The sequence below is a fragment of the Lissotriton helveticus genome, chromosome 9 (assembly GCF_964261635.1).
Source record: "Lissotriton helveticus chromosome 9, aLisHel1.1, whole genome shotgun sequence".
NCBI classification, from domain to species: Eukaryota; Metazoa; Chordata; class Amphibia; order Caudata; family Salamandridae; genus Lissotriton; species Lissotriton helveticus.
Window position 1 is genome coordinate 746,151,512 of NC_136070.1, and position 23,762 is coordinate 746,175,273.

Consider the following 23,762-nt stretch of genomic DNA (forward strand, 5'->3'; position numbering starts at 1 on the left):
TCATTTCAAAGAAGCGGCTGCCATTGTCCCGAGATGCTTGGAAAGTAAAAGCCCGCATGGCGTGCTGAATGTTGCAAGAAAGCATGTCATGCCTGCATTAGGAGAAAGTAATTAAAGAAAATAGTGCTTACAGACGTAAAAGGACCAGTCCTCATGGTAGGTTACAAATGAAGACAAGGCGAGGAGGGACTAACAAGTCTATTAACGAATCAGAAGACTGCATTTACGAAGGACAATGACACAAGCCAATGAACAATATGGGGAGAGAGTGGGCTGGGCGTCAAGTCCATACTCAAATACAGCATTCCTCGCAGGACAGCGCATACCCTGCCCAGGCTTTGCCTAAAAAGTGATTATGCATTGATTCAATTAAGCTAAGCAACTGACAAGTAATCTTGGTTGGACTCCAGTGCAAAAGACAGCCATATTCAAATTGGACTCAGTCCTGCTTGAATAGGAGCAAAAAAACCTGAACTGACAGGTTAGGTCCTCTCTAGATGGGTACTCGAGCATTCGTGCCTAGGCCTGGGTCCCTTGCTCACTGTGCAATAAGATCCTAGCTGCACCTCGCTGATGAGTGTAGGAGAGTAGAGTCTGCTTCCTATGGTTACCCCCACTTTTTGCTGTGGTTCTCTGGTTTTTCGACTTTAGTATGGTTGTGGTCCTGCTAATCCGGCCCACAGCCTATCTGTTCTCTCTCTAAATTGATACCATGTACTTTAGGTACATACCAGATTGGTTACTGGGTTACCCTTGTGAGCCTCTGTATAGTGTACCATAGGTACCCAGGGCATCGGTGCACCCTAGGCCTACCATGGGCTGCAGCATGTATTATGCCACCCCTGGTTTGCCTTCAAAACTGACACCACAGGTCTGTTCTTACAGCCTGGGTAAGGTGGTGTAATCACCCCTTACTTAGATATAGTATCCCTATATCTATATACCTATATAGACACATATACACCTATAAGCCACTCCTAAGGCAGACCTCTACAATCCTGGAGGTAGAGTGCTTGGTTTTATGTGACAGGGTGCCCTAGCATGAGCTGAGCCCCTCTGCAGCTTTTGGAACAATTTCTTTATAGCTGTTATATGAAATAGCCATACTATATACTCTTAAGTGCATTATAATCCTCGCAGTTAATGCTAACTTTGGTTTGGCTTTATCAAAACATGTTGTGTAAGGTGTCAAACACTTTACTACCCCCCCCCCCCCCCCCCCCCCGCTGCCAGTCCTGGCGACGGGGGTAGCATTCCACCCTTCTAGAAGGAGAAGACATGTAGTTACTGGTTAACCTGGTTAAAGTTAAACAGAGCCCCAGCATCACAAAATGGATGCTGCTGCCACAGACACGAGTCTGCCCTGCTGCTGCTGGACGAAACTCCGGCAGGGGAGGCCTGGACAATAGGTTTCCTGTCCAGGCTTTAGTGTATTGGGACAGGGATTGCTGCATTCAGTGAATGCTTTCCAGACACTGCCTGGTGCACACAAGGTGCTCCATGCATTTCCCAGTTCAAACCGGTTGGTGGGGCGCTCAGCCCCAGCTCTGGCGTGAAATTGGACAAAGGGAAAGAGGTGTAACCACCCCTTCCCCAGGTCCACCCATAGGAGGGACCTTAGAGTTAGTCCAACCCCTAAACCTACTATGAGTATAGCTCCCCAGTCCCTAGGATTTTAGATTACCCTGGACGAAACTCTGAAACATATATCCTGGACCTTCGACATTCCATTTGGACTGGAAGACGGAAGACATCTCCCTTGTGGTAAAGGAGTGACCACCCTGTTCAAACAGGCACCAACAACAACTTTGCCGGTCTGCATTTTCGAGGCTCCCATCGGATCCCCGAAGAATCTGCGATACAGGACACAGACTTCCAGACATCTCGACATCTCGACCTTCGCTCACAGCAAAGCTGAGACCCGTGGCGGACACGAGAGACGTGGGACTGGAACTCCTGGACATGCTGAATTTTGCAAGCTGCAGCTACTTCCTGAGGTATCCCGAAGTTGTGCATTGGGTTGCTTGAAGCCCAGGCCCCGAGCACCATTTGCACCGAAGCTCAGAGGCCCACACTCCACGAGTGTCCCTCGGGCCCGCTTTGTGCATTTCTGCTCAACACGTCTTCGCGGTTCCTGGCCCGTTGGCTAGTGAGCCCCCAAGAAGACTAATCTTGAATTTAACTTGCTTTCCTGGTTGCTCCAGGCTTGCTCCAGCTTCCCTGCAAAGGAGAAGCGCTGCAGACCTTTCTGGTCTGCAACAGAGCCAATCTCGACATCCTGCGTGTGTTGCGTTTGCCAAGGCTTGTTGGGTCCAATCCGGATACCGACACCGCAGTCAACTAGATCCTTTGTGGGACAGCTCGAATCCAGCTCCTGGTCATCGTCGGCGCCTCCTGGACCTTGTGGCTGAAGAGAGAAACTTCACCTTTTCACCTGAATTCCCCCGACATTGGCTGGCAACTTTCCAACGCCTTCCTGGCCCTTGGCAAGTGACTCAGACTCCGTCCCTTCTGCTTTCAGGTTCTTCAGATCTTCGATCCACGCTTGGATCAACCCGGACACTTCTCCTCTGGTCGCATGCAGCACTTCTTTGCAGCTCTCAATTGAAAACGACCACGAAACCCGACACCAAAAGACACCTATGCACCCGGCTTCCGTGGGTGAGGTAATACGAGTACTCTGGTAGTCTTGAGGGTATTGGTCCTCCTAGCGTCTAAGTCTAAAAGGGTTCCATCGTAGTCCATCCGAAAGTTTCCTTAAATTGTAAATTTGTAACTGGTTTGTTTCCCATAGAAAGTCAATGGTAACCCGCGGCTGTGTTTAGACACTGCACGCGTCTCCCGTGGGCCTCCTACTTCTTAACCCTTGGTTGTTCCTAGAAGCCCCAGCGATTTCCCAGGCCCTAGGCCTGCTTTCTATCCCAGACGTGGTTCTTATACCACTATTTTAGTATATGGTTTTTGAGGCTCCGAGGTAAAAACTTATATTGTGCAACTTATCATATGATAATTAAGTTCCTTGTAATGTACTATTACCTCTGACCTCTGAAAGAGTGTAGAGGGGTTGCGTTTAGAATACATACATATATATTTGATATATACCTTGTGTGGTGTGCTTTCATTTGGTACTCAAGAGATTATAATTGGTAAAAAAAACTAGCTTAATTGGCTTTCTGAAGTCTTAGCATAAGGTTGACTTTCCAACGCCATCAATAAGGGTCGATTGGACTGGTGCAAGGTTTCTCACTAGAATAGTCGACATCATATACCAGGCCAAGTTCTCACATTGGTGTGCAGCGGATGGGATAAGAGCTTGCATTGTTTTACCAAATAATCTTGAGAATATCATTTGAAAATCACATCAAGGTACCTGAAGGTACATATAATTCATGTCTTATAATACATAAGTTCTACTGAACTTAGCAGTTGTAGGTGGTAAGGGCTTAGCACACCCTGACTACAACTTCTAGACAGGTTCTAGTAGGTAACAAGTAATGTAGGTAGGTGCACACACCACATCTCACTAGTCATGGCTTTAAAAGCAGGGCTTAGTGTGCTTCTCAAGAAGACAACCCAGTGTTGCTGTCTGAATATGACACCTTCACTTTTCAAGAATTGAGAAGCTTGTGTGCCATAAGAAAATGAAAGCAAGGACAGAGTCCAACCTTTCAACACCTGGTAGATATCTTAGTGATAGATGATGTAGCAAAAACATCAAATCCAGATACTCAGGGTAGTAGGGAGGGGGGCCATCCTTCATCAGAGGAAGATCCTAGTGGGGCTGCCCCACTGGTATCTGAGGATGATGAGAATGTAGGCCAGGAGGAGGTTCCTGAACCTATCCTGGAAGTGACATGACTACCTGAGGGTGGAGAGGGCCTAGGAAGGCCTCCCTCCATCCCTCCACGTAGGCCTAATGGTGTGCCCAGAAGACACAGATCTCTTTCAGAAGAATCTGGACATTCTGACTCATCAACAGGGTCCTCTGCCTCAGCTCAAATGAGAAGTACTTCCCCCTCAGAGAAGAGAGCATGAAGCTAGAATGAAAGAAGTAAAGCTTAGGATCAAGAGGCAAGAAGTTACCCTTGCAAAAGAGACCCTTGCTCTTGAAAGAGAGAGGAAATTGTGTGGGCTAGAGCCCACTGGTGGCAGCAATATCCCTAGTGGTAGGGATAGGTCTCATGACCATAGAAACCTGAACAAGATTGTCCCTCCCTATCAGATTTGGGGTGACTTCTACAAGTGGATAACTGCTTTGGAGAGGGCCTGCAAAGTACAGCAGGTACCCCAGAGTCAGTGGGCAGCAATCTTGTGGCTCTCCTTTGCAGACAAAGGTAGAGACACGCTCCTCACTGTTAGAGAAGAGGATGCTGACAACTACACTGTCCTGAAGAGTGCTCTAATAGATAGGTTTGGCCTAACCACTGAGCAGTACAGGTTGCTGTTCAGAGACACCCAGAAGACGCAGACTCAGGACTGGACAGACTTTGTAGATTGTGCTACTAAGGCTCTGGAAGGCTGGTTACTGGGCAGTAAAGTAAGTGACTATACAGGATTGTATAACCTTATAATGAGAGAACAGATTCTTAATAATTGTCAGAACCAGTTATTGCATCAACACCTGATTGACTCTGATTTGACCTCTCCACGAGAATTGGGTAAGAGGGCAGACAAATGGGTCAGAACCAGGGTGAAGCAGAGCATACAGAACCAAGGTGGTGACCAGAAGAAGCAAGACTGAAAGGGTGGGGAGAAAGCAAAAGACCAGAAGTCTTCTCAAGGTCCCCAAAAAGCTTCTAATGGTGGGGGTCTCCAACAATCCAAAAAGAAAGGTCCAAAGAAACCCTGGTGCAAGATTTGTAAAGTTAATTCTCACTGGACCAGTGATTGCACCAAAAAGGAGACTGCTCCAACCACCATTGCCTCTAAGGCAACTGTTCCCCATAGCTCAGCTCCAAGTGGTGTAGTAGGGTTAACTGTGGGAACTGAGATGGACTCTGGCCCAGAGTACCAACTCAAGCTGTTTTGATCTGTGATGGAGGCATGGATATGTCCTTCCCTGTGAGTCCCAATAACTTGGGCAAGTACAGACAAACTCCTTTAGTCAATGAAAAAGACTCTCAGGCCTGCAGGGACACAGCGGCTAGTGTCACCATGGTGATACCTGACTTTGTGGACCCTGGACAGATCATACTAGGTGAAACTTAACTAGTGACCAATGCTAGCAATGTCACTACCACACATGATATGGCAGTTGTTAATTTCTCCTGGGGAGGGGTAACTGGCCTTAAGAAGGTTGTTGTTAGCTCAGACCTCCCTGTAGAATGTTTGCTTGGAAATGACCTAGAGACTTCAGCCTGGTCTGAATTGGAGTGTAGGACACATGCAGAAATGTTTGGCATCTCAGCACATGTTCTTGCTGTGACTAGGTCATAGGTCAAAAATTACAACACTGAACAGGCACTGGATTCTGGAATAATGGACCAGTTGCCTACCAGGAAAAAGGGCAGTAGGGTTAAGGCTGTGCCTTCCCTCCTGCCTCAGGATGAGGAGCAGCCTTCTGAGGAAGCTGATTGTGGGTCTGAAGAGGGAACTGTCCTAGAAGAGCTTGAGCCTGATCAGGTTGAGTTTCTTGGGACAGGGTGACCTTCCAGGGCAGATCTGAGGCAGGCACAGTTGGACTGCCCTTCTCTTAAACCCCTCAGACAGCAAGCTGCTGCTGAGCCTGCAGGGAATGCTAGTGGAACCCATAAAGTCTATTGGGATGAAGGGCTCCTGTATTCAGAGGCTAGAGACCCCAAGCCTGGTGCTTCCAGGAGGTTGGTCATACCTTTGGCATTCAGGGGCTTCCTTTTGACACTAGCCCATGATATTCCCTTGCAGGACATCTTGGCCAGAACAAGACTTGGGACATGCTTGTCCCTCACTTTCACTGGCCTCACATGTCAGAAGACACCAATGAGTTTTGTCTCTCCTGTGTGACCTGCCAAGCCAGTGGCAAAGCAGGCATCACTACAATGGCCCCCCTTATAACACTACCTGTGGTGGGGGTTCCCTTTGAAAGAGTTGGGATTGATATTGGTGGACCAATGGATCCCCAAACAGCCTCTGGGCACAGGTTTATTCTGGTGGTAGTGGATCATGCCACCAGATACCCAGAAGCTATACCCCTTAGGACCACTACAGCACCTGGGAGCATCTTGGGAGTTTTTTCAAGAGTGGGTTTCCCTAAGGAGGTTTTATCAGACAGAGGTGCAAACTTCATGTCTAGTTACCTGACTGCAATGTGGAAGGAGTGTGGAGTGAACTATAAGTTCACCACACCTTATCACCCACAATGAAATGGTCTTGTTGAAAGGTTCAACAAGACCTTAAAGGGCATGATTAAGAGTCTCCCTGAAAAGTTCAGGCGGAGATGGGACATCCTGCTGCCCTGCCTTTTGTTTGATTACAGAGAGGTCCCACAGAAGGGGGTTGGCTACAGCCCTTTTGAACTTTTGTTTGGGCATCATGTAAGAGGACCCCTTTGTCTGGTGAAGGAAGGATGGGAGTTACCTCTCAAACTTCCCAAGCAAGACATTGTGGACAATGTACTTGGTCTCTGCTCCGGGATGGCAGAGTACATGAAAAAGGCATCCAAAACCTTGAGGCTAGTCAGGAATTGCAAAAGGCCTGGCATGACCAAAAGGCTGTACTGACTGTTTACCAGCCAGGACAGAAAGTGTGGGTGTTGGAGCCAGTGGCCCCAGTTTGAGAAGTTAGACTGGCATATGATGTCCACTAGTTCTAGTGGGTACCTTGCACCAGTCTAATCGACCCTTATTGATGGTGGTTGTAAAGTCAACCTTATAGAAATCTATCCTAGTTGTAGCATGGACCAGCAGTCATCAGGCTAAGACTTCAGAGAGCGCATTAAGCAAGTTGTTTTATGAATTATAATACCTTGAGTACCAAATGAAAGGACACCACACAAGGTATAGATCAAATATATATGTATTTATTCTAAACACAACCCCTCTGCACTCTTTATGAGGTCAGAGGTAAAAGTGCAATACCAGTTACTTAATTAGCATACGATAAGTTACAGTTTACGTTTTGCCCTAGGGGCCTCACAAACCATATACTAAAATAGTGGTATAAGAAGCACGTCTGAGGTAGAAAGCAGGCCTAGGGCCTGGGGAATCGCTGGGGATTCTAGGAACAACCAAGGGTTAGGAAGTAGGAGGCCCACGGGAGACACGCGCAGTGTCTAAAGACAGCCGCGGGTTACCATTGACTTTCAATGGAAAACGAAGAAGTTACAATTTTACAATTTAAGGATACTTCCGGATGGACTACGATGGAACCCTTTTAGACTTAGACACTAGGAGGGCCAATACCCTCGAGACTACCAGAGTACTTGTGTTACCTCACCCACTGAAGCCGGGTGCATAGGTGTCTTTTGATGTCCGGTTTCGTCGGAGATTTCAATGGAGAGCTGCGAAGAAGTGCTGCAGACGACCAGAGCAAAAGTGTCTGGGTGGATCCAAGGGTGTATCGAAGATCTGAAGAACCTGAAAGCAGAAGGGACGGAGTCTGGGTCACTTTACAGGGAACAGGATGGCGATGGAAAGCTGCCAGCCAATGTCGGGTGATTTCAGGTGAAAAGGTGAAGTTTGTCTCTTCAGCCACGAAGTGCAGGAGGCGGCGACTAGGAGCTGGGTTCGAGCTTTCCCACGAAGGCTCTAGTTGACTCCGGTGTCGGTATCCGGATTGGACCCAACAAGCCTTGGCAAACGCAACCCACGCAGGATGTCGAGATTGGCTTTGTTGCAGACCAGCAGGGTCTGGGGCGCTTCTCCTTTGTAGGGAAGCTGGAGCAACCAGGAAAGCAAGTTAGATTCAAAATGGAGTCTTCAGGGGGCTCACTAGCCAACGGACTAGGAACCAGGAAGACGCGTTAAGCTGAAATGCAAAAGCGGGGCCCACAGGACACTTGTGGAGTGTGGGGGCCCGAGCTTCGGTGCAAATGGTGCTCGGGGCTGGGGCTTCTCATACCCCAATGCACAACTGCAAGATACATCAGGAGTCGATGTGGTTAGCAAAATGCAGGATGTCAGGAGTTCCGCTCCCACGTCTCTTGTGTCCGCCACGGGTTTCAGCTTTGCTGTGAGCGAAGGTCGGGGTCAGAGATGTCTGGAAGTCCGTGTCCTGTGTCGCATATTCTTCGGAATCCGGCGGGAGCCTCGAAAATGCAGACCGGCAAAGTTGCTGTTGGTGCCGGTTTGAACAGGGTGGTCACTAAGTAAAGTTTGTGGGACCCCCTCTAAAGCAATTACTTTCAGGTCAGGGAGAAGAGGGGAAAGAACAGCAAACACTATTAGACAACTCCCTCGTGACCTCCTAATTTTTTTTCGGGATTCAACCTCTAATTGCATGGGCACAACCATATTACAGTAACAAATTCATTTTACTTTCTCATTTTTTTATTTAAAATATTTTTTCATTTAACACTTCTTTTCATATCATTATTTTCAGTTTAAAAAGATTTTTTCACCACAGAGCACATTATTATCATCAGTAAATCATAATACAAAATTCATTGTTCACATGCTAATACACATATTAACCCATATATCACCAGGTAGAGAACTAAAACAAACACCCCACTCTCTCTCACTCATACCTCATACACAGTCACAAGTTTGTATATCTGGACAAGTTAACACGTTTTGTTGGTTTTCTGTCTATTGCCCAATACAGAACCTCTATAGTCAGTGGAATTTTACAAGGACTTGGTCAACGGGTTTCGGTGGTAGATAACAGTGATAGAAACCACCTTCATCAGGACCAGCCAGATATGTCAACATACATTCTCTTTACCCTGGAATTACCTGCAGAAATGTATATGAGAAATCCACATTAGATTTTATGCCCATGACACGTAATAATATAAAAGACATTGATTGGACCGATCAACAAAGGACAACATTCATGCAAGCATTATCTCCCTATGTGCCACCTAATACCCAGAGACACAAGTGATTCCGATCTATTAAAAAAGCGCAAATACTACAATTCCTATTTGCCTTCACTTACTCAGGGCAAAAAGAAAGTTAATCTGCCCCCTTAATAAATCTCTAAGTATTATAAACATCATCACAACTCTCATTTTTATTTCTCTTACTATATTGTTGGTTGCATCCCATCTACTGCGTTAAACAATTATCCTATATCAGTACCTACTCTTAATTTGTTCTTCAGTTTCACGTTTATAAATCTCCAAAAGCTCTCCAAGATCACTCCAAATTCTCACAATGCAAATTTTAATAATGCACCGACCACTGATTTACTACCTACTGTGTAGATAGAGAAAAAGAGAGTTCTATCACCTATTCTTTGACAAGGTAAGGTTTCATTTTCTGACCCTGATCTTTAAACCTTATTACCTTAAGTATCTTGCAAAGGAGGGGAAGCAACTTCAATCCTGTCTGGGTTTAGCCATCATGTTTTTTTCAAAATTTACACAAGATTTACACTGAAAGATAAAGAAAAGGGCAATTCTAACACAATTCTAACACCTATTCTCCAAAAAAACCATTTACTGACAACCTTATTATCTTATTACCTTAAATGTCTTGTTAGAATGGAAAACTTCGTCGATCCTGTCTTAATTTGGCCAACATAGGTTGTCCTGAGAATCCCTCGAAAAATGTTACAACCTACATATAAGAAACGATGAAGACTAGTGTAACTCACAGGTAAGTAATTGCAAAATGTAGTATCCTCCATTATTATTGTATACCCCCCTGTAAGTACCTTGAAATAGTTTCCTTGTATTCCTTTATATCTGCTAGCAGTTCCTCTTGTGCGAAAATTGTCCAAATACATCAGTCTTCAGGCCACGTTCCATTCATAAAATCACTGCCAAAATATGGATAAGTGGATTACTTTTCCCTGTCCGATCTCCACAATATTTTAAACCTCACTACCTAAAGTTTACAATAATGTCCTTTTGACCCTTCACTTTGCACCCCTTAGTTTTCCGAGCAAGAAAACAAACCCAGAGTTCTCAATCCCTTTCATTATCCCTCAAATATAAAAACTCTTAAACTCTCCTGCAACCTTTCTGACAGAAAAATCTTACATCCATCTCCCTGATGTTACCTACTACATTTCAGCCTCGCCAAATTATCGCCCAGTATTTTAACCTAACTTCAGCGCACTCACCTATTTTATCCAGCATACCTCTCCATCAGCGTCCTGCAACATCCGTCTCGCTTCCACGAGTGATTTACACTGCTTTCAAAGACACTTTATATACCGAGCGGTTCCCCGACATCCTCGCGCCAAAATCCAGTTAGTTATGGACACCTGGTATAAGTGGCTAAACACAAACTACGGACTACTCGGCCACATTGCAGCCACCGTCATGTGATTTAAAAACTGAGTCGTTGTCCTATCGGACTGAACCTACAACGTGAATGACGTCGAGGTTCATAGCTACTGACAAAGGACTTGGTATCCTCAGTGCTCTATTGAGAGGTTCATGGGTACTAACAACGGACTGGCCACAGCATCATATTGGAAAGATAGCAACATTACAGTGAGTCTCCAGCATGCCTGTCATGCATATCATTCCTGCCGCAGATACACCTCACCTATTACTCGTGTCTTGGCGCTCCAATATGATTTTAATGACAGCACGTTGTTTCCAAAACAATAAAGCCCAACAATTAAGTGCTTTAGAACATGGCACATTATTTTCCCATGCAGATACTTCACAATTCTGAATATCAGATACTATTATCAGTATGGTATACCAAATGTTATGGAGCCGCGGTAAAGTTCCCCGATGCTAACAAAGGACTTAAAATGCTAATATAACCTCGGCATCTTTTTAAAGAAGTGGCAACATTGTAGTCAGCCTTCCCCATAGCTACCACGTACATCAATCAAACTACAGATAAACTTGACATACTACCCATACCTCAAAACTATGATGTAATTTAGAACAAAGCCTGTTGTTACCATACCGCTGATGGGCAACAGCCAATTGATTTAAAACACGGCGCATTATATCTGAACCACTACTACACCACAGCCCTGGCTACCAGATATCAAAATCGATGTGGTATACCTATAATTACCAACATCACGCTTCTTGTCAATATAATTGTGCTACAAAACTACCACTTGGTTTGAAACATAAAGATGTTTTATGCAGATTTTTTTCCCCAAACAATTTCATAGGGGCTAGGTGATCACATGAGTGCTGCATTGTTTAAAAAGGGGCCAGACCATAGTCAGTATTCATTGCTCAAAACCTTTCACTTTCTCACCTACACTACTTTCTTCTTTTGTTTCTATGGGTTACATCTTAGATTTTATTATCATCGCCCTTCTCTTCTAATAGAGACCGACCACCATCCCTTTGTCCCTCACTAGTCATCCCTCTTTTGTAAATCCTTTAGGGCTATTTATCTCAGCTATAGATTAACACACGAAAAAGGAAAAGGGTTCCCATAACATAATTCATGGTTTCTAAAAATGTCTACACTTATTACGTGGTACTTTTCCTACCGTGTCAGGGAATGGTTCACTCATCTCAGTCTTTACCATATCAGAAAAGGTTCCACTCATCTCAATCTATGGACAAAACACCTACCACCATTGCATATATATATTCATATTTCGATATTGTCAAGCACAGGAGTCGACAGCCATCTACACCACTCAACGTAGTTGTATTACAATTTTACATTCCAAATGATTACAAATACGTTGGTTAGATATTACCAGTGGTTAGATATTACCAGGGTTTTGTGATATTCCACTGGATTTCTTCATTCAATCCGTTTTTCACAGTATCCAGGGAGAAAATCCCAAAACACTCCCTTCTTTTACGGATTATATCCATAGGAGTCCTTGTCTGTCCTTTCACCTTTTCTAAGATGCACCATTTGACATCCTTTTCAGAGTGCTGTTTGGCTAGAAAATGATGAACAAGTGGGGCTTCCACTCTGCCATTGCGTATCGCTGATTTGTGCTGGCTGTATCTTACTCTAAACTCGGGCGACGTTTTGCCGATGTAGGACGGATTGCACGGGCAAGCTATACTATAAACAACATTTGACTCCTACAATTCGTTAGATCTTTCAACTTGAAGCTTTTACCTTGATACTCGCCCACTTTTTTCTGTGATTCTCTGATTTTTCAACTTTAGTATGGCTGTGGTCCTGCTAATCAGGCCCACAGCCTAGCTGTTCTCTCTCTAAATTGATACCATGTACTTTAGGTACATACCAGATTGGTTACTGGGTCACCCTTGTGAGCCCCTGTATAGTGTACCCTAGGTACCCAGGGCATAGGTGCACCCTAGGCCTACCAGGAGCTGCAGCATGTATTATGCCACCCCTGGTTTTCCTTCCAAACTGACACCACAGGTCTGTTCTTATAGCCTGTGTAATCTGACCTAATCACCCCTTACTTAGATATAGTATCCCTATATCTATATACCTATATAGACACATATACACCTATAAGCCACTCCTAAGGCAGACCTCGACAATCCTGGAGGTAGAGTGCTTGGTTTTATGTGAGAGGGTGCCCTAGCATGAGCCTAGCCCTTTTGCAGCTTTCGGAACCATCTCCTTATAGCTGTTCTATGATATAGCCATACCATATACTCTTAAGTGCATTATAATCCTCGCGGTAAATGCTAACTTTGGTTTGGCTTTATCAAAACATGTCTTGTAAGGTGTCAAACACTTTGAAATACTATCCCCCCGCCAGTCCTGGGGGCGGGGGTAGCATTCCATCCTTCTAGTAGTTACTGTTAAACCCATTTAAAGTTAAACAGAGCCCCAGCATCACAAAATGGATGCTGCTTCCACAGACACGAGTCTTACCTCCTGCTGCTGGGCGAAACTCCCATAAACATTACACTTTTCAAACATAAAATATACAATCACCGTGAGTGAGACATATTTACAAATATACAATTAAGACAGTAAAAAACAAGAACTGCCTATTGTCATTGAATGTTTAAGGCACCAGTCCTAATATACAACCTCCAGGCAAGCAGGAGACTTTTTGATGTAGTTGCTAGCCTGCTCGCTTGCCTATACTGGAACTTGACAATTACTAGGGTAAAAAAATCAGGTTGAATTTATCTATAATTGAACTCCTGATGTGCCCTTCCTGAAACTCGTTCCAGTATCGTGCCAACGCGTTTCGAACCCACGTGTTATTGAGGGGTTCTCCTCAGGACCTGGACTGGAAACTGTCCTGTACTGAAATGTAGCGTTTGCTGAGCAACAATGTTCTTTTTCTTGTCAGGGGGACAACGTCTGACAAGGAGGTTCCTGCCGACGCTTTCCTCAGCGCTGAAGAAGACTGTGTCTCCAGTCTATGTTTCGACGACGACGACGGCGTCGTCAGCCTTCTCTTCGACGACGACTACTCCATCGTCGACGGCGGGTAAGCCTGTGTCGTCTATTATTCTCATCAAAAAGCCATCGGCGACGATAAAGCTTTCGTCGACTGCGTCAACGACGACATCAGCGTCGACAACGAAGCCACAACCGACGAAGACACTCGTCGACGAGCGTGCCGTCGACGAAGTCTTCGACGATGAAGACATCGACGACGAAGACACCGTTGACGAGCGCACCGTCGACGACGGTGCCGTCGACGAAGGTACCGTCGACGAAGGTACCGTCGACGAAAGCGCCAACGATGACGATTGCTATTCAGTCGACGACGACACCGTCGACGACGTCATCGTCGACGCTATGGAAACAATCGGAGCCGATTTCTCAGTCGTCAGCTGCCATTCAGCTGTCTACGATTCCACCAACGAAGAAGGGCACGATAAAGTCAATAACACCAGACTTAACGTCTCCCAGTAGGGTGCAAAAGTTGCCCCCATCCTGTCTACTACAGGACGAGGACTCAGACGAAGACCAGTACGGACAGGCCACCAGTCCTTCAGATCTAGTAGTGAAGTGCCAAAGCACTGATGATGATGGGGATGCAGTGGAATTTACAGAAGAGACTGAACATTCGCATGTCCAGACGCAAATCGCGCCAATGGTATGCCTTCCGGTGTCTATAGTTTCGGACTTGCAGTTCTTGATCCAAGACTACAAGCAGCGATTTCCTGAACCGACCAATGCTCCATCAATGGGGTCAAATCCAGCTACATCTGGACCGACACCATCTTCACGGCCTAGACCATCACCTTTAGTGATCCGTCAAGAAAGAGAACCAGTGCAGGATATCCCGTCTTCTGACGAGGAAGTCGAAGAACCGGAGGATGGAGAGGTCCGAGACGACCAGTCTGACCATAGAGACGATGAGGACTACATTGCTCCTTCTCCTGCCACACCTGAGCCTACTACCTCAGACTCCCCGCCAGTGGACATTGGCGGATTTCACAACTTAGTGGAGAGAGCAGCCACAAGATTCCATGTGACCATGGAATCCCATGAAACAGACTGTTTCCTGTATGATTTTAAAGACCCGGTTAGGAAAACACCAGATCAATTCCTATCATTGACCACATATGGGAGCAGGGAAAACAGTTGATGCAGACACCAGCCTCAGTCTCCGCAGTGGTACCACGGCTGGACAAAAAGTATAAGGCACCAACAACAGCGCCAGCCTGCCTTACTGGGCATCCCAAGCCATATTCTGTGGTTACCCAGGCGGCACAGAACAATTCTAGGAATCCGTCATCTCCATTGTCAGCTCCACCGGACAGGGAGGGCAGGAAACTAGACCGTATTGGCAAACGCTTTTCCACCATGTCGGCCATGACTGTGAAAGTGGCTAGCTCCATTGCGCTACTAGGCCGCTACAACAGGCAATTGTGGGAGGATATTGCTCCGTATCTGGCGGAACTACCAGACACCGTGAAAGAGGAAGTCCAATCACTCCTTAAGGAGGGCCAAACATCAGCATCGGAACTTATTGATTGTGCGATGGATGTTGCAATGACTTGCTTTAGAGAGCTGGCAGGGGCTGCGGTCTTGCGAAGGCAGGGGTGGCTTAAAGCTACATCCTTTCGCCAAGAAGTCCAAACTAAGGTGCTGGACATGCCTTACGATGGCCAACACCTCTTTGTGGAGAAAATCGACGAGGCCCTACAAACGATCAAAAAAGATACGGACACGGCAAGGGCACTTGGCACACTACAGTTTAGGAGCCAGTCCTTTCGAGGGAACAGGGGTAGAGGTCAATCCTCTTACAGAGGATCTTACCAGAACAAATCCTCATACTCCTATAATCAAGGCCGATCGCAATACCAACAGCGACAGCAGCAACAAGGTCGCCAGACCTCATATGGAAGGTCCAACTACAGGGGAAAAAGCCAAAGGAAACCCACTGGCGGACGCCAATGACCTTTTCCAGCAGCCAGTCCGTCCACAATCTCATTTTTTCAAACTTGGAGGAAAACTGACACACTTCCTCGACAATTGGAGATCAATTACAACAGATCGGTGGGTGCTCCAATTGATCCAATTCGGACATTCGTTGGAATTCAGATCAATTCCCCCGACAACTCCTCCTCGCAAAATTCAGCACAGGAATTTACGATTACTCCTTCAAGAGGTCTCTTCTATGTTGAAGAAAGAAGCAATAGAGCGAGTACCATCAGCTCACAGAGGAAAGGGATTTTATTCCCGCTTCTTTCTGATACAAAAGAAAGGGAAGAAATGGAGGCCCATCTTAGACCTCGGGGCACTCAACGCATTCTTGAAGAGTCAATCGTTCCGCATGGTGACGATCCAGGAGATCTTGGGGTCACTAGAGGAAGGGGACTTTATGACGTCTTTAGATCTGCAAGACGCATATTACCACATCCCTATTCACAAAGGCCACAGGAAATTCCTCAGATTCGCAGTGGCGGGTCAACACTATCAATTCTATGTCCTCCCATTCGGCCTCAAGTCGGCCACCAATTCACCAAGTGCCTCTCCCCAGAGGCGGCTTTCCTGCGACAGCATGGACACAAAGTCTTCCCATACCTGGACGACTGGCTGGTGAAAGCACCATCCATGAAAGGCGCAGCCAAGTCCTCCAGCGCCTGTCTCAATCTTTTCCAGCAACTGGGCCTGACACTCAATCACGAGAAGTCTACTCTCTGCCCTCCCGAGTTCTTACCTTTCTCGGGGCGACATTGGATACAGAATGTTCAAAAGCATTCCCATCTCAGGAGAGGAAGCACAAGCTTATCACTCTGGCCACCGCAGTAGCCTCGAACAAAACCTTACTGGTCCGTACGTTCAAGTCCCTCTTGGGGATGATGTCCTCGTGTATCCTGCTTATTCCCCACTGTCGGCTCAGAATGCGCCCACTGCAGGAGGCCTTGACCAGGCAATGGACTCAAAGCACAGGTTCTTTCGAGGATCGCATTCTGATAACTCATCAAATGACCAAGGCTTTACTCTGGTGGAGGTCGCCCAAGAACCTCTCAAGGGCTACCATTCCTGCTTCCTGCAACTCCACATGTGATAACTACGGATGCCTCCCTAGAGGGATGGGGAGCTGTCCTCCAGGAGTTGCAGATCAGTGGCAAGTGGACGGACCAGGAAAAGCAGCTCCATATCAACCTCCTAGAGCTGATGGCAGTTTTTCTATCTCTGCAGGCTTTCCTACCGCGCAAGAACTCCCCAGTGCTTGTCAGGACCGACAACACTACGACAATGCCTTACTTGAACAAACAGGGAGGAACGCGTTCGCTCACACTATCTCGCGAATCGCAGAAAATGTGAAACTGGCTTGTGCTCCACAGTATCACGTTAAAAGCGGAGTATCTCCCAGGCAAGGACAACGTCATAGCAGATGCTCTAAGCAGACAGAGATCGATGTCCCACGAATGGGAGTTCGAACAAGAAGTGCTGGATCACATCTTTTCGGAATGGGGGACACCGCAGATCGACCTTTTTGCCACCAGGGAGAACGCCAAATGCCGCAACTTCGCAAGTTGGCTACCCCAGTTAAGGTCCCTCGGAAATGCATTTTCCATCGCCTGGCGCAACGTGTTTGCGTACGCCTTTCTGCCATTCCCCCTGATACCAAGAGTTCTCAGAAAAATGAAAACTGAGCACTGCACTCTGATTCTGATTGCCCCGTTCTGGCCGAGGCAGCATTGGTTCACGGACCTCCATCGCCTCTCAGTTCACCCGCCAATCCGTCTGGGTCAACATCCATCCCTGCTTACGATGTCCAATGGCCAAGTACAGCTCCCGAATCTGAAATCACTCAGGTTATCGGCTTGGCTCCTGAGTACAGAGAGTTCTGCCAACTAGACATCCCGCAGGAGTGCAAAGATGTCCTTGCGAAAGCAAGAGCAGAGAGCACAAACAAAACCTATTCCTTAAAGTGGAAACGCTTTTGCATTTGGTGTAAGGACAAAGGCCTACATCCCTTTCAGGCTACTCCGGAGCAGCTACTACCATATCTGCTACACCTGGCACAGTCGGGCCTTGCGCGCGCCTCCATCAGAGTTCATTTGGCGGCGATTTCAAGGTATACAAGAACTTCAAAAGGGCCCTCTCTCTGGTCACACAGGTTAATAAAACAATTCCTTAAGGGACTCTACAGATCCTTTCCTCGGCCACAGAGGGTTCCACCAACATGGCATCTCAATGTGGTCCTCAACCAATTGATGAAACACCCTTTCGAGCCCATTCACAGAGCAGATGTCAAATACATCTCCTGGAAAACAGCCCTCCTACTGGCTCTGACCTCAGCAAGAAGGGTCAGTGAGCTACAGGCTCTTTCCATACAAAATCCCTTCATGCAGTTTAAGGAAGACAGAGTGGTTTTAAGAACTAATCCTCGGTTTATTCCTAAGGTCCCGTCGGACTTCCATTTAAATGAGCCTGTAGTCCTCCGATCATTCTTCCCAAATCCCAGCACTGCAGCTGAAAGAACCCTGCACTGTTTGGACCAGAAGAGGTGTCTTAAATTTTACCTGGACAAGACAAAACATTTCAGGAAAACGAATCAGCTTTTCATCGCTTTTAGTAGACCAAGGAAAGGCATGCCGCTTGCCAAACAAAGTATTTCAAGATGGATATCTTCGTCAATTGCCTTTTGCCACGACAAAGCAGGGCGGCCGTTGCACTCCAAAGTAAGAGCTCATTCTACAAGAGCTGTGTCCACATCGGCAGCACTGTTCGCTGGGGTGCCAATACTGGACATTTGCAGGGCAGCGACTTGGAAGTCGCCGCATACCTTCACCAGGCACTACTGCCTGGATACGGAACTGATGCAGGATGCAGCAGTGGGCCAGGCTGTGCTTCGCCATCTATTCCAATGAGTTGAGCCTTCCTCCTTCCCGCCATCCTTCGCTGGTATGCACATTTATTTACTTATTTCTTGTTATTTGTTGATGGTTCTTAGTCGCATGATATGTATTATCTACAGACAGGTATATGCTGTTCCATCAGAAATGTGCATAATGTATTGCTTGCTACTCTGATTCAGGCATGTGAATCTATGAAAGACACCCATAATACTGGATAAGAAATGCGTTACTTACCTGTAACTGCAGTTATGCAGTATTGGTGTGTCTCATAGATTTCAATGCAACCCTCCCGCCTCCCCTGGAAGGACTCACTACTTTCTCTAACAGTATTACGCCTACCTAGCTTGGTGCGTACGAAAATGTGAGAGACTGAGGCTCCTGACAGGAAGGTTATAGAGGGAGGTGGTAGCTGATTGGCTACCTTCTGGAGTTTGGTCCTTTTTACAAAAGGACATAGATAGGCTACTAAGGCGAGGCCCTTAGGCCTATTTTTCTCTATATATGTCTATAGGACATTGCTTTTATATGTACAGGAGACTCCTGTCTCGACGACGGGGAATGATTCAGGCATGTGAATCTATGAAAGACACCAATATTGGATAACTGCAGTTACAGGTAAGTAACGCATCTCTTCACTCAGGGTTCTGAAGAGAGGCGAGGTAAGCGGGTCCTTTCAGGAAATGGCTTCCCCGATATTCCAAACATTTGAATAAATGTAATCGCCAGGAGGGCTTTCCCGCGGCTCTGAGAACTCTAGTCCGTAAACTATATGGAGTCAGGGGGAGAAAATATTATATCTCGAGCACCACCTGCGTCATGTGTGTGGTGGTGGCTGATTTTGTGCAATCAGTAGGGCGTGCAAAATAAAAGCTATTGGCGAGAGATATGATGTATGCGGTGCCTATGGCGTCTAGTGCAGGAGTAAAGCAGCCAAACGTAGGCTTGGCCTCAGATGAAAGTGGTGAGGGCCAACTAACTGCACACACCAATAGTCTGCAGACACGTGCAACTGGAACATTTATTTTCAATCAATTCATTGGCGTGAATGATCAACACACTTCTTCATATGCGAAGAATGTACAATGTGCTACCTGCTCCAGAAAAATCATGAATCGGACAACCGTTTAGTTGTTGTCCAGTGGCATATTAATTATCACACTGCTGTGCGCGGATTGCTGTTTTTCTCAGTCTGGTGTTATCATGTGTTATTCAAGTCAGATTTATGCGTGCAGTAGATTTGAAAATACGGTAGTGGACACACGATACCTACACAGTTTGTGTTATTTACACCTGCAACATGTTTAGAATTGTTAGAAAACGCACCAAGCGCTGCAGGTTGTGGGTGCAAGAAGCACAAATGTCCCGTTAGGACAGCGAGTTTTTCCTGCCAGCCACCCGCTCGTGCACCATTCAGAAAAAAACTAACCACACACCCTGACCTGTTTAGGACCTGTGACAACCACTGTCTACTACTGTGCCACCCCCGAAGAACTTTAAACTACCCAGAGTCCAACGAGGACGTGTGGCAAGCATTGTTCAGGAAATGTGATGCACCTAGAAGCCATGCTGAAGTACGTTTACATTGAGGAGTAACATGGCGTCGCCATAGGCGCAGTTAATTTAACTGTCCCCGGGTGGTGGAGACATCAAAATACAACCATTTGCAATGCAATAGGTCTCGCATTTGCGTTCGTTTAGGCTACTAGTATTATAAATGACAATGCCTTTATTTTTGTGTTTTAAAAGCAACGCATATATAAAAAGGCATTGTTATTTATAATGCCAAGAGCACAATCCCTCGCAAATGCTAGACCACTTTAATGGTGGCCGTGCCCCTTTATTTAGACGCTGCTCTCCATATTAAGTTTACAGTGAGCAGGGCCTGAAGAAAGGGGCAATTTTAAAGTGAAAGCGTATATGGTGCGCTTTCACACAAAGTGGAAAATAAATAATTAATTTCAAATGGTTGTGTAGTGCTCCTGCTAAAGTGAAAGCGCTGCCGTATATTAAATAGTTAAAAGGTAAAGCGTATCGCGCTATAATTTGAATAAATACATTACTATTAAAATAAAAGCCGGCGGGTGCTGCGATGTCGTGGATGGAATAGGTGAAGATCATTAAAGAAAATTGTGCTAACCAATTTATAAAGCAGACCGTATAACACCACCAGTAAACGTCCAGTCGTTAAAGGAGGTAACAAATGCAGACAATGCGGTACCAAGGAGGGACTAACAGGCCTGTTCACAAATGAAAAGCAGCATTTAGCAAGGACAGTAACAGGAGCCAATTAAAATGATGGGCAGGGAAATGGGCGGAGCTTTAATGCCCTACCTCAATACAGCATGCTGCAGAGCAGCGCATGCGCTGTCCAGGCTTGACCTAACAAAATAAAATACAAAAACTCATAAGGGACCTGCCGAGTAACTCCTATCATTCAGCTAATGTAAAATGTGCATATTCTCTTTCGCGTGCTCTCTCATACGTGTTCTGCCACCAATCTAAGCGTTGCAACCCAGAATAAGAGCACCAAACTGGTAGGGTGACCAGATTCACAAAACAATAAAATGGGACAGGTTGTAGACATAGAAGTAGGACTACAGTTTGCAGTAACCTTCGACATAAAAGTAGGACTATTTGAAGCTGTCATAGACATAGAAAAAGGACTGCAATGACAGCCGTGGAGTTTTCACTTTAACAATGGCAAGAAACAAACTCAAACTACTAACTTTCAAAAATGGCTAAAAAGCTTGCCCCATGGCAGAGGCTGAGAAGGAAAAGAGGAAGAAGGAATAAGAAAGAGAAAGGGAGACAAAGGGCACTGTGATGCGGGAAGGGCTGAGGCGGTAGGCCTATCTGTGTGTCTGAGATGAGGGGAATGATGAGAACAGGCCTTCTGTGCCTCAGAGATGAGGTTAGGGATGAGAGAAGGCCTTCCTGTGCCTCTGAGGTGTAGGATGGGCTGTGACTATAGGCCTGTCTGTGCATCTGAGATTAGGGGGTGAAGGGGGCTGGCATTTCTTAGGTACAAGGCTAACTCTAAAATAGTTGCAGTATGTTACTGGTGATGACATTTCTGTGCACGCTGCTGTCGTACAAAAGTGTCTCCTGTTGAGCAGCTTTAAAAGCACCTCTAGGCACTGTGTGTGCATCCATTCTTTGCTGTGATAAAACCCATGACATCACAGTGCTTAAAAACATTTTCCCAGGTGCATTTTGGGGAGTGCCTTTCTTCAGTCACTGTCCAATTACAAGCCAGCATTTCTGGTCGTCTCGTAGAACCGTCGAGCGCCCAGCTTCGTCCCAGGTAGGCTGTCTGAGTAGTGCAGAGAAGGGTACTACAGCACAGACGTGTTGCAGGTCACAGCAAGCAGAGCTCACCTCTGACCCTGTGTATCTCACCCAACCATGTCTCATGAGAAAAATTCACCCGCAGACGTCTCACCGTTTCTATGTCACACAGGGGCTTCAGATGTAGTAGAAATACCACCCGAACAGGTTTGGAGGCTGCAGTAACTTAACCACATCATCACTCGCACACGACACCCGACGCTTCCCCCTCATACTCCCTTAAACCACTTAGGCACCTTGTGCCCTCCCAGCGCTCTCAAACAAGGCAGCGCGCTGAAGTCCCATACAGCGCTCTACAAAGACCAGGTGACATGACAGAAGTACCAAGCTTCAAGTGGGATGAAAAAGCTGGGGGACCTCTCAAAAGGGTAATGGCTGATGTAATTGGGGCATGACTTAAAACACATAAGCTAAAAAATCTGTGCTTAGCAAGGTCTCCCGCCTGAAAAATGTGCTGCTTCTGTCACTGTATCCAGATAAGTAATACAGCTACTAACAATACACCTACAACAAGCCAGGACTATTAGCTTTGTCAACTGTTAGCTGCATAAGCTAATTAAGAACCAACTTTGGCTTCATTGTACATAACATCGAAAATGCTTCTGTTCTGGAATAATTAGACTGTGAAAAAACTATAACCTGTCTCTTCGAAGGTAGTGAAGGGTCGCACTGCTGCAGGAAACAGCACCAATGCGAAGTAAGCAGGCGCACCGAGACACAATTTAAAAACCAAGACATTTCTCTTTTTAACCTGCGCACTGCATAAAAACCGGGACATTTCTTTAATTTGGAGCACAATGTCGGGACACTGCTCCAAAAACCGGGACCGTCCAGAGAAAAACCGGTACGTCTGGTCACCCTACAGTCTGGTTACTCACACATGCCACCAAATGCTTCCCTCATAGGCCACATTGTAAATACAGCATCCTTCCGACCAAGAACTCTCTCGTTGTGTAGCTTACTAATTGTCCAACCATTTGCTCTGGTTCCTCACAAGGGGTGTGAAATTCTATACAAATTCAATTGCAGTTAACTGTTGGTACGTGGTTTCTGCATAGGTAAGTCATTAGGTCTCGCCTGCGAATACAGCACGAAAAGCGCTGTCTCGCTGCGAGACCTATAGTTACCGGCTTAGCTTCCCAGGAGACAAGAGATGGCCACGCACATCTTCAAGAATCGGATCAGAGCGGGCCGCTCGCGCGTGAACACGCGCTCCATTGAGCAGGCCGGAATTAGCTTACAATGCGCGCGCGCGCGCGCTGTGCGCATCTCCTGTCTCCCTTAACCCATTGAAAGCACTTTTACTTTCCTTGCACTGGCGCGCCCCACTCACCGGGCTGCTAGGCAATGCGACGCCAGCGAAAAACACTCCGCCTCTCTACTTTCACCCGGGCCCCCTCCTGGGACCCGGAACTTCTCTTCAACCTCAATGGGAGCCCTGCATCAACAAGGAACACCGGCCTCTTCCGGCAGCGTCACAGGCCCCGCCCATGTCACGGGCAAGGATGCCTGACTTCCTAGTTTCGCCCCTGCCCGTGACGGTGATTTTGTGCTGTTTTTTTTAGCTTGCGCACGCCTTACATTGCTGTCCAACCCGATTCCAAGGGCACTGACAAGCAGCCACTTCCCAGGCTCCGAGGGACACGCATACCTGCGTCATCTACATTCTCCTCGCAGCTGCTCAAAGTTGTTGGCATGTCCCGTGAGAAGTGAGCCTCTAACTCCTAGAGCAAAAAAAATGGTTTTCTCTCCAAAGCTTTGTGCTACCCTGATGGCCACAAGTTACAAGATGGTAAAGTGAAGAAGCTCTATAAGGTCCGGCACTTGTTTGTATTGAGGTTATCAGTGCTATTGTGTGACAACCAACCGTACTGAAACTCGTTTGTGCAGCGGCGTAGACTACTCAGACCCAAAGGATGGAGTTTCAAGTTGTCGAGCAATTGCAATGTCTATGGTCTTACGAGCGGCCTGTGGTTCCACATTAAGTAAGATGCATGAATATAGATAATGTTCAAAACTCCGTCATACAAACACAGGCAGTAAAAAGTTTAACTGCGTTTAGCTTCGCAAGATTAGCCTTTCTACTTAGGAAGTACCGGGGCAACACCACATG

General features: G+C 46.4%; 1 protein-coding gene and 1 long non-coding RNA gene across 2 annotated transcripts in view; one reads left to right on the plus strand and one right to left on the minus strand.

Annotated features, from left to right (window-relative positions):
* Positions 1–23,762, plus strand: part of LOC144781842 (uncharacterized) — a 469,031-nt gene that overhangs the window by 418,683 nt on the left and 26,586 nt on the right. The gene's annotated exons all lie outside the window — the stretch shown is intronic.
* On the minus strand, positions 8,753–9,703 carry LOC144782957 (uncharacterized). Its single transcript, XR_013601334.1, has 3 exons — positions 9,608–9,703; positions 9,429–9,517; positions 8,753–8,873 (listed from the first exon to the last, which is right to left on the minus strand). It is a non-coding gene; the product is annotated as an uncharacterized LOC144782957 (long non-coding RNA).